The 15098-nt window shown below is 44.7% G+C and overlaps 1 protein-coding gene across 1 annotated transcript in view; it reads right to left on the reverse strand.

Moving 5' to 3' along the window:
- Positions 1–15098, reverse strand: part of NDOR1 (NADPH dependent diflavin oxidoreductase 1) — a 667841-nt gene that overhangs the window by 652310 nt on the left and 433 nt on the right. The window lies entirely within an intron of this gene.

Below are 15098 nucleotides of genomic sequence, written 5' to 3' on the forward strand. Positions count from 1 at the left end.
TTATGGATCTGGGGGGGTATTGGTGCCCTGATCCTGCTGGACCTCTGCCGCGTTGACACAGTGGACCATGGCATCCTCTTTGAGATGTTGTCATTGGCTGGGTTTACTGGCACTCTCGCCTGGTTCGGGTATTTCCTTTCTGACCGATCAGTCTCTCTCATCTTTTCTTTAGCCCTCTACTTCTCTCACGTGTGGTGTCCCCCAGGATTCTCCTATCTCACCTCTTCTCTTCAATCTTTATATCCAGCCTCTGCTCAAGGTCATTCTCTCTTTTGGGTTTTGGTGTTTCTCCTATGCCGATGATACTCCAATCTTAATGCAGCTGGATCATTCTCTCCTTGCTATGGTTGAGCAGTGTCATAAGTGCCCACCAGCCGTCCATGCGTAGATAGGTCAGAATTGGCTTGGCCTTCACGGCGTCTAAACTGAGATACTGATTGTAGGGGCCACTCCCGAATCTCCAGACTGGTCCTCAGAAATTTGCCCTTTGCCTACTTCGTCCATGACTGTAACGGGAGCATGAAGCTTTCAGCGTCACTTCTATGCAGGCCCAGGTTAGTGCTACCTACCAGGCTGTTCATTTTAAATTACGTGAGGTCATGCCTCTTCTTCCTGACCTGCTCCGGCCATTAGTAGTCTCTTCTCTTACGGCAGGTTCCTTGTACTACTGCAATTTTCTCTACTTGTGGCAGCCCGGTTTTGTCTTGCAAATGTTACAAGTTCTTCAAAATGTGGCAGCCAGGCTGGCCAAGGATGCTAACCGTTTTGCCTCCATTTCTTGCATTCTTTATGCTCTGCACTAGCTTCCCGTGGCTAAACAGGTGCTTGCTGCATCGGGACCTGGGCCGGAATATCTTCAGGCTAAATGTGTGCATTATGTCCCTTCCCGTTCTTCTGCCTGGCAGTTGCTTGTCCTCAGATTCACTCACTCTCGAGTTGGAGGGCGTTCTTTTTCAGTAGCAGGGACTATTCTGTGGAATTTGTCCCCTCTTTCCTTGCAGGATATTATTGACCATCTATCATTCTGTCGTGCTCTGAAGACTTTTCTGTTTTCTGTGTGAGTGTTTTTTTTCCGGCATATAGCCTTTTGATCTCTGCTCCCCTTTACCCTTAGCGACATGATGCCCTAGTTGGTGTAGGTCGCGCTTAAAAGTTAACACTGCACAGCCCAAAATTGACGATAAAAATAGATCTCATTTTTCTGTATGCACCCTCCCGACTACCCTTTTACATCCAATTGCATTTCTTTCGGGTGCCTCGACTCCTGCCTCACCCTGCTAAATCAGTTCCCCATTCCCAACGTGGTTGTGAACTGCTGCCATAGCCCCCCCTTTTTTAAAAAATGTTGTCCGCCACAATACGTATAATGGAAGCTGCGACACCCCTGCATCCCCTGATTTGGTAAAATGGGATTTGGTATTTTTGTATTTGCTGAATGCGCATTCAGCATTTCTTTTTGAATTTTGTAGCAATACCCTTCAACACCAAGCCCTACCCAGCGGCATCCACAAACGCATACCTCAGCACAGCTTTATCTGGACCCCTTGTTTACGGACAATCTACATCTCCAACTAGGAGTGGAATCAGTCTTGTCGGGTCTGCTCTCAATCAATTCTCCAAACTCAACATACAGTATATATAAAAGAAATTATATACACACATTTACCTCATTCAAGTTCCATAGTAAAAAAGACATTTTCATACACAAAGCATAATCAAACACTAAAAAACCCATATTACAAAATCGGATGCGACAGAGGCTAGCATCAATGTGACTTGATCAAACTTTTCAGTTAGGCAGTTTAGATCAGAGACCTGAGACACTCAACTACCAACCTTCAACTCTAGGAAAGTCACAATGCAACAGAATACTAACACGTTGGTCATGGCATGCAGAGGAGCTGCTTCATAATCGAACTGAGGCATACCCCCGGTGATCTTGCTCCATTTCTCACTCAGTGAGAAAGAACTGTATCCATCAGGACAGAACATGTTCAGATTGGTGATCAGTCCACCCCTTTAGCGTTTCTCATTCGTCAAGTTGAAGGCATGTCACTTGCCTATGCCTAGAACCAATATGTACTCAAGACACCCATTAATGCACCATTCACCTCTTAAACAGAATACATTAGAGTCAAGAAAAAACAAACATACTGGTTATCACTTTGTTGTAGTGTGCTGCATCCATCTTTCAATCGTGATGCAGCTTCCATAACCGATCTCCCCCTTTAAAATTGGTCTGTCAGTTATTCGGCACCTTGCCAGGAGCCTGAAACAAATGTATTCAGCATCAGTAATTTGTATAGCGCCCTTTGGTATGGTCCCAACGCACTGTAGGTTGAACACCCTCGGGGGACCGAAATCCAGGTATGGGAAATTCATCAGAGGTTTAGAATGTGTTTGCGTATTTTGGCCAAAGCGAAGTTTAGCATGGTTGGCCAGTTCCCTACCAGCTCATACTGAGCTGCCAAGTAGATGGGTGCTATGAGGTTAACAAAAGAGTGCAAGAGTGGTAGATTGATTATCCGCCCGCTAGGCAGAATTTCTGTCATGGGAGATAGCTGCAGTCAATGGCAGAGGTGCTGTGCACTATGATTGTTGGGAATGAAGTACGTTTTCAGATGTGTGCGAGTGAGTGGCCATGACTTTGGCCATCTTCCATGATAAGTACCGGTCTGCTGTTGCTGGCTTCGAAGCGGCATGGACTCACTTAACAAGCAGTGGCTAACTTGAAGTCTTGCTAACTTAGGGCACAGTGGGCAATTCAGATGTCCAGCTACAAATAAAGGCAGTGTCCAATTTGAAACGTCTCTCTAGAACTTAATAATGGCAAAGTTGTGACAGTGGATACCTCTTCTGTGTAGCTGAATTGATTGGCAGCAATTAGCAATGCATCTAGATTCCAAACATTGGCAGCAGTCAGAAATGCAACTAAAAGTCACCAAGCAGTGACTAACTTGAAAGTGTTGCTAGAGCTTAAGAACAGTGGCTAGCTCAAATATTAAGTCAAAGTTGTGGCAGTGGATACGTCATCCATGTGGCACCTAGTTTCAATACAATGGCTGTCCTCAAAAATTGCACCTAGATTCAATAAATACAACTCTAGTGTATTTTTATTCAAGAGCACGGTCATCCCAATCCAAATCAGTATCTGGAATATATGCAATACAATAACAAAACATCGACCCTTACCTGGGTTCGCAGTTGACAGTAGAGACTGGCAGGTCTGCCCAGTGTGAACAGGAAATGGGGAGGTGCCCTTTGCCGGCTGCCCTGGGGCTCACATCTATGAAGCCTCATAACTTCCTTAACATATCAGGGGAGGGTGGGCAGGACGGGGTGGGGAGACAGGGCCAGAGGGAAGGAAAGGAAAGAGGGATGGAGGAGAAGGCACGGATGAGGGGGGCAACCTACCTCTAAGAGGGGTTTGCTCTTACCTGTAGTGCTGTCTCGCTCTGGTGGAAAGGGAGCTGTTAGGAAAGATTTTGTAATTGTGGGTAATTTTCCTTCCACGTGGCAACCCCTAAACTTTTTGCTGTCGTTTTTCACCTTGTTCTCGACTTTGCCAGAGAAGTGCAGCCTTCTGCTGCACTCCTCTGGGCTTTCGCTCCATTCTTACGGGGAAACTGACATGCCCTTAAGACAGTCAGTACCGGGAAACGCTGTTTTCCATAGTTTCTTTTATCATGTTGCGGCCTTCGTGCAACATGACACAAGAGGGCACTGTAAGCTAAGTTACTGCTCTCTTGGGTCTCTAGCCTTCTACAGGCCCTAGATACTCTTTTTGGATTGTAACTGATCGGTGCAAGTGATTCACGGACGGGAATGGTGGCAGCGATCGTTTCTTGTGTTTTGAGCTCCTTTTGGCGTTTTAAGCGCGTTTCTCGCGCTTAGCCCAAAATGGTGGCCTGGCTCCCAAAATGGCCAGACCACGAGGCTCCTTTGTCCTGTCCGCTGACCGTCTTGCTCCCTTCACCTTCCCCAGGTCAAGCCGACCCGGGGCCTTCCTTGTTTGGGCATGTACTTTCCCGCAAAACACGGATGCTTTCGCGGGCTTCTACAGGCCTTGTGTGTGCCTCCAGGATGTGGGCTGGGATGTCTGGTCCCAATACACATCCTGGGTGCCAGAGAGTCTGGGGTGGTGTGAATGCCTGGGACCACCGTGGTCTGTGATAGGTCCACGAATGGTGTGAGTGTTGATGAGCGGATCTCCCATTGGGTCCCCTCCGTTTTGGCGCGAAGGGATTCGTGGATAAGAGGGGGCTTGGAAATACCACTACGATGTCGACCCGCTGAAGGACTGGTCCTCTGCACTGCTGTCGCCTTGTGAAACCCTTTTTACCTCCGATCGAACCAGAAGGCCTGTACTGGTACTTCGACCCTTGGAATAGCGGGAACAGCTATTCTCGCCATCTTCACCATCTCCTGCTCGTAAGCCTTCAGAAGCGTCTCTGGGCCATCCAGCAGACTGACCAGCCTACACAGGAGTCTTGCTCTGTTACCGCCGCCAGGTTGTGTAGTATTTCGAGTCCTTGTCACTCTCACACGATTCGTACACTTGGCGTTCCCAGGTCTGAAGTGAGTAGTGTACATTTGGCTCAGATACACACGGCTGCTCCGTTGCCCTGCTGTGGTAACAATCTGTGCGGGTTCACTTCGTTTGGGACATCTTCAACTCAACTCTGCTGCTGCAGACTCAACACGATGACGAGACGTCCTCTGCTCTTCTGGACCTGCCAGCGACTGAAACTGACGCGGAGAAGCCTGGATCTGCTTGCATCGGGGACCGGTGAGTAGCATAGCTAGGAACTGGTTGCCCTCCTGCAGGAGCCCATAGCTTCTCCCCGCTGTGTCAAAACAGCACGCCTTTCCGTACTCGCGTTCTGCTTCTGCCCACAGTGGAGGCTGCGCTGGAGTCGCGGAACTCTGTTCTTCTTCATTTGTGCACTAAACTGAACTGCCCGATTCCCTCGAAGAGACTCCCCCTTTTGCCCGTTGGCACCAGCGTGTGCAGGTACTTTTGAGCACAAGGCTCCACTCTTCGTAGGGCTCAGACTTCCTTTTAGTTAGGTGCCTCTGAAGGCGGACTGGGTCTAAGCATTATTTCGCACTGTCTGTTTTCCTTCCCTTTTAGGTGGACTACACATTTCGTGCATCTAACGCTATAGACTTGTTTGTATTTGTATATATATTGTATTGGTATGGTAGGTGTTGGTTTACTAGAGTTGTATTGTAATTTCTCGCTACGGTCATTGTTTTAAAGGCCTTGGAATAAATGTATATATATTTTTAATAGAACACCTGTTTGGAGTAGTTTGTAAGTGTCCTTGCTTTGTGTGCTCATTGCGGGCTTTCAGTCACCCTCACCCCTCTTGAGACCTAGTCTTGACCGCCGCGATCGCTACCCTGATTGGTCTGGCTTGTCCAGAGGTTACCCTGTTCCAAGTAATTAGGTTGGCCTTCTGAACTTCTGCGCCGCCAGTACAGAGTTCAGAAATCCATCTTAACAGGAGCTTTCCAGGCACTGAAGGAGGTGCATTTCCTCACCTCTTGCTTATTTCCAAAGCAAAAACTGTCCATAGTGACACGGGGATCCTTCCTGCACACGGCACCAAGACAGTGGAAGACCTGCCTCCTGATTTAAGAGTTTGCCCAAACTTTGGGAAATTTAAACATGACCTCAAAACTGTTCTTTTTAAGTGACTCCCCTTGCCGGAGCCTTGAACTGCCCTGTAATGCGTTTTCTATTTTTTTGTTATATCCCTGCCTTATCATGCCTATGTGCGGCCTTGTTTACGTACATTACAAATAAATATCTGGGCCTGTAGTACCATTTTTAATAAATTCTTATATTGCCTATAGCCCCCATTTTATAATTTGGCTATCCAATAATCCATCACCAAGTGTTCGACAAAACTCCCTCTGCATGGTGTAACTCATGGAGGTGTGTTACTTGCTGATAACTCATCGAGTAATACAGAATAAATCCACCACTGCTATGTTAAAACTCATGGACACACTCATTATTCCTTCATGCTCTCCTGTGTATTGGGTGCACACAGGCATTGTTGATAACATGCCATGAAGACACCCATAAAGTGCTATAACACACACTTGCGAAGTGAAAGCAGTATTACAGGCACCCTGAAGATTATGTATGAAACTAGCAGGCTGCCCCATTTGTTGTTGCTGATGCACGCCGCCCTACATCATCTGTGGCAAATCCCAGAGTGTAATATCCAGTCACATGGACAGATACACTCTCAATTGCTGCGTTTTAAATGACTATGCCATGCCGCTCACGAACACTAGAAGTCCATTCCGAAACATCCTCCATTAATGATGCAGACTTAATTGAACAGAAGAAACTTGTTAGAATTGAGCTCCACAGGAAATTCATCCTAGAATTTTTAAAGGCAAGCACTATTCCCAGAGCTGTGTTTTGCATTTAGGAGACGTGTAATAACCTCAGACCTGCTCATCCTATTATACCAACCATAAGTTCTTGGACTCAGGAAGGCAATAAAGCACACTTAGACCAAGGGTTGAAATAATGGACTCATCACAGGCCCCTTTATTCATAATCCATAAGCACACAGATAACTATGGGATAAATGCAATGGGTTATAATATACATAAGCACACAAACAAGGATAGCTACAAAGGATATACATCACCATTAGTGCAGTTGCAGGAGACAACTTCCATCTCAGCCACAACAACACTACCAGGTCCCGAGGCAGGCAGAGAGATCACACGTACTAATGGGGTCTGGAGCGGAGCATCCTCCCTCTCAGCGATACTCATCACCCAGCATTCCAATTCTGTCTCCTCATCGGGATACCTCTCTAAAGGGGACAAATCACTGCCCCTCCTAAGTTGCAAACTGTCCCTAGCTGAAGGACAGACAGCAAGCATGGGAGGCAAAGAGCAGAAAAATCCAGACAGTGGAAAAACCCAGCACACCTCTTGCACTCTCGTTCCCAACACCCATTATCAATGCACCCCTCTCGGCTCATCCAAACACAATAACTCATCCAAACACAATAACTATCCTTCATAGTAAGCTCATGTGATTCATTATATCATATTGCAACCATTGCAGAACTCATGTCTGCCTTTTAACTGAGCTCACAGAAATGGTTTAGAAGTGAGTGTCCAAAATGGCCTTGCACCAGCACCATGTTTTAGCTCATTTTCGCACACGCTTTACAGGCTGCAGATGCAGACTATTCCCGGAGTGTTTATTGATAACCCCAAATTTAAAGTAAATTGGAGTGGGCTAGGCAATAAATGGAGGTGTGATTGGATCATTCTCATAATAGACATAGCTGAGGAAGAAACAAAGAAAACAAAAAACAATTTAAAAAAAAGAAACAACACAAGGAGAAGAGCTGGAAACATTAGAAGGACAGTTTATTTAAGAAATTACCTAATAAAGAATGCTAAGAATAAACTGGAGAAAAATCAATCCAGAAAAGTTAATTTAAACAATTTAATCTAGATACGAAAGTATGAAAATTGAAGAAAAATCTGTCTAACTGCAAAGAGAAAACATAACCATATTTACAACCGTATTATTACCAAGATTCTAATAAACAAGCAGGAGCACAATCCAACACATTATGATGTGAATAGGAAGAGGCGGTCTGTAACTTTTTAAATTTTTTAAAAAATGTTTTAAAGAGGCAAGCAACAGCTTCAGTGGGAGTAACCGTGAAGAAGGAGAACGTTACCCTATTGCCCAACTGACCGATTTAAAGGGGACGTTTCGGTTATGAAGTCACATCAAGAATGAAAGATGGATGCAGCACGCTACAACAAAGTGATAACAGGTATGTTTGGCTCTGCTCTAAATATTACAGTAGGTTTAAGAGGTGTTTTGCGTACATATTGGTTTTAGGCATAGGCAAGTGACATGCCTTCAACGTGACGAATGAGCAACACAAAAGGGTTGGCCTGATAGCCAAACTGAAAAGATTTTGTCCTGATGAGGGCCTTTGGTGAACTATAGGGACAAGGACGTGTGTCCGATACCCATTGCATTTTGTCCAAAACGCAGTGTGGGGGTACCTCAGTTTGATTAACATGAGGCAGCTCGTCTGCATGCCATGACCAATGTGTTCGTATTCTGCTCAATTTTGACTATTCAGACTATTTTAGAGTTAACTGTTGGTAGTTGAGAGCGTCTCAGGTCTCTGTCTAATGTAATTGCCTAATATTGGGTAATGAAAAGTAAACTGAAAAGTTTGATCAAGTCAGTTATAGTAACACCTGTCAAATCAGATTTAGTACCTTAGTGTTTGATTATGTCTTGTGCATGGAAATGTTTTACTACGGAAATTAAATAAAGTAGATGTATATTTATTATACTGTATGTTGAGTGTGGAGAATTGATTGAGAGTGGGAGAGCAGAACTGATAAGACGGAATATACTCCCAGTTGAAGCTGTATATTGTCCGTTTATAATCCCAGTGGTGGGGTAGTTAAACAGGGTCCCCATTTTTAGAAAACTCCTGGTTTACAGCCTGATCCAGACATCCATGCACAACTCCCCATCTAGACCACACTCTGCACAAACCCACTCTATTTAACCGTTTTCCCTGCCCAATTCACACCCTTCTCTACAACACCATCCACGCAGCCATAAAATAAATAAAAATAAAAGCACACTATCCAACACACTCTTAAGAAAAGGTACATGGAGGCACCACTGCAAACATAAGTCCCGAACCCGCTAGAAGGTCCTATCCAAGCCAGTTTTACAAACTGTAATCCAGAGTCACTTGACATGGGCACATTCATGTCCACAACACTAAACAGTGGCAGCCATTTGCTTTGAAAGGTCTCATTACCTCTGTCAAAAGTGCCCTCCAAAACCCCACTGCCAAAGTCCAAAGCTGTCCCACTTATAAAACAACATACAAAACCTATCCAGCATAGTTCCATCCTGAGGCTGCTCTGCTCTACAAAGCAAAGTACCACAGTAGGGGTAATATCAGGGTACTTGTGCCTTCAAGATCCCCTAATCTATAAGAACAACGATCAGCAGCAACCTAGTTAAGATAGGTGTTGCCCCACATCTATTCTGTGAAGCGGAGACTCAAAATCCTTAACATAAATGATTGCGCTTAATGTAGCTTTTGCTGCAATTCAATCACACATAATCAAGGATATTTTCAACAATGTGAATTCTAGTAAGGCTATGCAAATCATTTGAAATTCTATTAACTGCCTCGAACAGAGTTAGTCTTGAGAAAGACTAATGGGTCGAAACACACATGGACTATATTTTCCAAGGGCAGGATTCAAAGGGCACGACTGCTCTGGTATAATTATGCTATATATTTTGAATGATGCTATATATTTTGAGAAATTGGGAATAAAGATATTAGATATTTAACAAAATCACATTTGCCAAGGGCATGGTTTCAGTTCTTTAAAAGGTTTTGAACATACCATTTGAAATTGGTTAAACCAGGTTAAGTCACTCATGATTAAGTGCAATCATTTATGTTAAGGATTTTGAGTTCCATCCTCTACAAAGCCCCCCACACAAAATGCCTGTGAAAAGGTCCGATTTTATAAAGTCTCACCCAGAACATCTATACAAATGGCCAATCCTGATCCCACTCTGCAAAGCCCCATCCAAAGGAAGTAGGACCAATGCAGGTGCCCTCTCTACAAAGCACCATCTAAAACTGTTTTGCCAAGATTCAAAGGTGATGCCTTCTATTTAAGCTCCATCCAAACCCCCTCCAACTAAGTACAACCCAGCTATATTCTCTGCACAGCACCATCGAAAAAGCAATGACAAGATCCAATATTGTCCCCCCTTACACTGCACCTTCCAAAACATCTCTAACAAGGGTGGGATGAATCCAAGGATGTCATCACTCCTTTCCCTGGGATAGCCTCGGTCTATGTGGCCAGGGGACAGCAGCCGCTACCTGATCCTGAGGGCAGCTATATGAGGGAGGACCACGAGGGGGGAGGCGACTCAGGGAGATTCAATGACATCAATGGAGGAAAACACATGCCCTCCTTTCCCCCGCCCACCATCCGGGAGGTCTCTTCAGTCCCTCACGCCTTAGTGTCATATTGTCACACTCATCTCATGCCAGCCTCTCCTAAGGTCTCTTGGTTCTCGTAGTTTCAACAACACAACACAAAAAGGCTCCGGTCACAGTCCTTCGAATGAGCGTCCCCATGGCACCAGACCACACTGCTTCTGGACCTTTTCAAAGTTCAATTTACACAAGTTCTTTGTTCAACAAGGTTACAGCCTGCAACCTTGGGCCGAGCACAGTTCGGTTTTACCATCTGTCTTCTTTGACTCACAGGCTGTGCTGAACTGTTGGAATTTCTTTTATCGTGAGTCAAGGACGGCACCACGGCGGCGTGCACTTCTCCCCGTTTTGGCTATAAGCGCGGGAGGGCACTGTGTGCCGTTGACACCTGTCACACTACACGCCAGGTGGACTTCCCGGTCTTATGATTTCGCTTCGCAGGTCTGAGTTGTAAAGGGCAAGGGCAATTCCCTCCTCGCTGTCCCTTCAAGTCTCGCCGCCTTTCTCCTCCATTTGAATTCCTGATCCGCAATGGCTGTTTCCTGTGCGTTCGGCTTTGCTCAAAGTATGGTCTTGTGCTCTGCCTTTTATCCCTGTTGGGAAGGAAAGGGCCATCAGGTGCGTGTAGCTATCGTCAACTGCCTGACCCTTGTGTTGGGACATGTCAGGTAAACAGCTCTGGTGTTAGTCTGTTGTCTTTAACGGTGTAAGAAAGTGGTCATGTTGGAAAAAAGGGGGGTATAACTTTATCCTATGGGGTACGATGGGAAAAGGTGTAATAGGGAAGGGGTACCACGTCTCACCCGTGAAGTGTCCCACTTCCACTCCCCGCGGACTCCCCCATCCAGGTGATCCTCCCGCACTGGTCCATCCCCAGGAACTGGATCCAATAAAGATGGCTGTGTCCTGGCCACCAGGAAGACAGATCCCCGGGGACTAGTAAGTGAGAAACCTTCAGAATTCTCACACTGCACAGGACAAACATCAATCCCACACTTCTGCTGCACAGGACAATCTCTAAATACCACCTCTCACCTCTGGGCAGGGAAATATCATCCCACTCTCTGCATAGATCTAATAACCAATACTGTTTTATGTAAGTTGCACCTATTCCCTGGTAAAATACCCCATGCTGTGCAATACAACAAATCCCATGCTTCCCCAGCTCTTCGTACAGGACAAATACCTACGTTTGCTACTGAAAATGGCTAAAAAAAAACTGTGCCCAGGACAAACTGCTCCTTCCTACTGGAGCAAATGTAGTCCTCCATTCTTCACTACGAAAATGTGGCCCTCTGCACAGGATGAAGGCTTAAATATGCCTGTGTTTATCAGCTCTCGACCACGATGTAGTTGCAACTTCCTGCCTTCCCGCTTGTGCAATGATGACAAGGTGCTAAACTGAAGGGTGCTGAAATGCTCAAGCATGCCCCACTGCAAAAAACACATCTTCCAATCTGCTGCTCGTAAGAGACCCACAAACTAACCCCCTCCACAGGCAGGCTAAATCGCCCCTCTACTAGGCTGGCCAGAAGCCCCAATTTTGACGGGACTGTCCCAGATTTAGGACCTCTCCCCCCCCCCGGCCACAAGAGTTGTTTAAAAATAAAAATCCTGTCCAGGTTTTAGGGAAAGGCAAAGTGGCCACTGGCAGTCTGATCACAACCGGATTGAATATTGATAGTGGGCGAAACTCATAAACCAAACAATACGTATTTTCCCGTATCACATTAACCCGATCTCTGACATCGCAGGGCGGGCTAAAACCCCCAATCTTTCATGTACCCATTATATTACCCAATTGTGCCACAAAGGCTGGTTACAAGGTGTTTTGATGGTCTGCCTTGGTAGTCCCAGTTTATTTTTTATGTTGAAATTCTGGTCACCCTACCCTCTGCACGAGAAAACAATCCAAATAAATAACTATCCACCAATCTGTGAACAGCTGTGCTGGAGATCCGTACACAAATGTGTCCTTCTGCACAGGACAGCAGTATGTCCCACAGCACAAAACACATCTCTCCTCCCTGTTTCATATAACTAATCCCTCAAAATCCCCTCTCCAGCAGGTAGGACAAAAAAAACTAATTAAAAAAAAAAGAAGCCTCACCACTGTTACGTTGGCGGGAGCTTCCAGTGAGAGATGGGAGCTCTGACGCCTAAAAGAAGGCCCCAGGGCCAGGGAGGAACAAAACACACATCAGGCCATGTTAATGCTTGGCTCACGACTTGCCGGAAGTTCCTGCCCCCAGCTCTTTATTATGCCAGGTCCCGCTGTGCGCAGGTCCATGGCGCGTACATACATACTTGCCAACCCCACCGAATTAGGCGGTAGGCTACTGCTTTTCATGCAGTCCTACCACCTACCGATTTCATGTACAGATCCTACTTCTATTTATAGCGCCTGCCTGGATGAGCGACAGCTTTATGGGGTTCCGACCAGACCTGGCTGTCCGCCAGCCTGGTCCCAGACAGCCTGCTGTGCAGTAGCAGAAATGCATTCTGTTTTTTACAGGCGGTGAAGCGTTGAACCAATTGATTTGATTGATGGGCACATGACTTCACGTGCATAATGCCACAAAGCCCATGCCTCAGCTACCTGCCTGAACTCTGCCCTCTGTGCGTTTCCTGCTACGAGTGCACTGCAGAAATGCGCTTCCTGTCTCCGTTGGCATGCCCTGGTGTCTGCTAGGTCTCTGATTCGTTTGCAAAAATATGCAGGTAATTTTGTTGTAAAACTCCTAGTAACTTATTTTTGATGCTACTGCAGAGGGATAGCACTTCCCTGTTCGCATTTCTTTTCAGGATAGTCTGGGGAAATAATAAGCATTGCGTCTGGCAGTAACAGTACATGATGTTCAAAGATTGAGTGTGGCAAACAATTAGCCCTTCCCTGACAGTTTGCATTGTGGTATATAATTCTTCTGATCATGCTGCCAAGTTAAGTAATCGCATAAAGAATACATTTCATATTTGACATGCAAAGTAGAGGCACAACATGAATTCTAAAGCCCACCAAAACTAGACATACAGTTAAGCTGAGCCACTACAACACTTATCTTGGATCAATACTTCATTCACACTTTTGGACATCAGAAGCATGCAGAGACAGCTTTAAAATTTCTGTAAACCCTGGCAGTTGTTTTTGCATTCATGTTCAGATTATGAATGCTGCACTATATGTTTCAGAATTCAACATGATAACAACCCAGATGTTAGGTATTTATCAACATTTTACGCCTGCCCTTTGACCACTAAAGAGCGCTTAAACGGTCTTAAAGGGCGCACTATTTTAAAGCATAGTTGCAAACATGATCCATTCCAGTCTATAGGGGCTAATCCAGTCCTGGTTTTGCTTTGCATTCTGGGACTTTCAATCTTGAGTTTTATAACGGGAAAAGCAGAACTACAAGTGCCATAATCCAAAGAAAAAAACTAGAACTCAATAAGCACCTACAGATTTGAACGGATCATATTGAAACTGTGTTAAAGATGTAGATATCCCCCAGAAGAGCCTATCTGATAAATCCGTGTGCTTATAAATCATGATATGCTAAAGCATGCATTAATATATAAAGTGCAGTACACTTGCACAACAAACAATCCTCATCACGTAACCCGGGTAGAAACCTTTGTGAGGGAAGAGCCCTAGAGCTGGTGTTCGTTGCAGCTGTTAATTAAACTGCTGCTCATTACCGAAAAGTTAATGAAAAAAAAGTTTTGTTACTGGTATGTTGTAAGATGAAAATAAGTTTTAGTGTGGTAAAAGCTAGGCACAATGCTCAGACAACACTCATGAGTGGAAAAGATTGGGCTTCGGGGGAGTATCTCACGCTCAAAACCAGTCTTAATCAATGTAGTTCCTTAAAAAAGTCCAAACAAATGTTCCAAAAGTCCAATTCATACAAAGTATGATAATTTTATTCTCCAGTGAAAAAGAAAACCAGCCGAAACGTGTTTTGACCCCTGGTCGTTGTCAAGGCCTAAAGTTGATCCAAGGTCATTGAGCCCATTAGCAAATTGCATAGATCTCAGTTGCCTTCACAGATGCTTATAGACATGGTGACTATTTAATAGTCCAATAAAGACCTGATCCTTAGATGTCATTGGTTGATGTTATAAGTGTTTAACCGAGTCTTGGTCAATCAGTTTGATACTTCAATATCAGATAAACCATTTCTGGTAATACTATAATTAGAAATCCTTAATGATTAGGGATTAATCCCAATGTCCATTTCTGGAGACAGTCCTCTTCTCACGGGTGATATTACATGCTAGACTGTCCTGCATTGGTGCAGTCACTCTGGGCATGTTTACTAATTGTAGCATAGCATTTTCACTGGCAAAACCAATATTACCAGAGTTTTTATGCGAGGATAGTGGCGTTTAGTGATGCAGCCATAATGGACATGTATGAGCAAAACCAGCATGAAAATGGTTTTTGTACTAGAATATATTGTGGGGAATGCATCACGAAAATGCTCCTGTGCACTGTTGGTGACTTACAACTATTGGATTTTTTCATGAGGTAGCCTACACAACTGATTGAAAACTGTGTAGCTTTTTACTCATTTTTTTTATAAAGTGTGTTGGGTTAAACACATTATTTTAAAACCATTCAGGAATTTTGGAATATGTCCTGTCACCGCCTCCCCCCAAATTCCTTGGTACAGGCTCCCTGACTATCGCTATGCTCAGACTCTCCTATATTTGTGGGAAACATTTACTCGCTCCAATTAAAAAAATTAAAGAAATTAAAAAAACACCAGCCCTACTGCTCATTGAGCAATCTCATTTCTAATGGTGGCTTAGAGATCTAGGATAGACCACGCCTGACACTAATTTAACTGTTATTTGTTCAGGACCCTATGTCAGGTTATGTTATTTCCTGTGATATCGTGAGGTTATGTGATGTTTTTTTACTTTGATGTCATTATTAAGCGAATTACTATTTTTCATAAATGCAAACTGGTATAATGCAAATTCACCTGGGAACAGAAATGCTCATGCTCTACCCCATTGTACAAA

This window comes from Ambystoma mexicanum, chromosome 8 (genome assembly GCF_040938575.1).
Source record: "Ambystoma mexicanum isolate Mex_15411 chromosome 8, UKY_AmexF1_1, whole genome shotgun sequence".
Classification (NCBI taxonomy): domain Eukaryota; kingdom Metazoa; phylum Chordata; class Amphibia; order Caudata; family Ambystomatidae; genus Ambystoma; species Ambystoma mexicanum.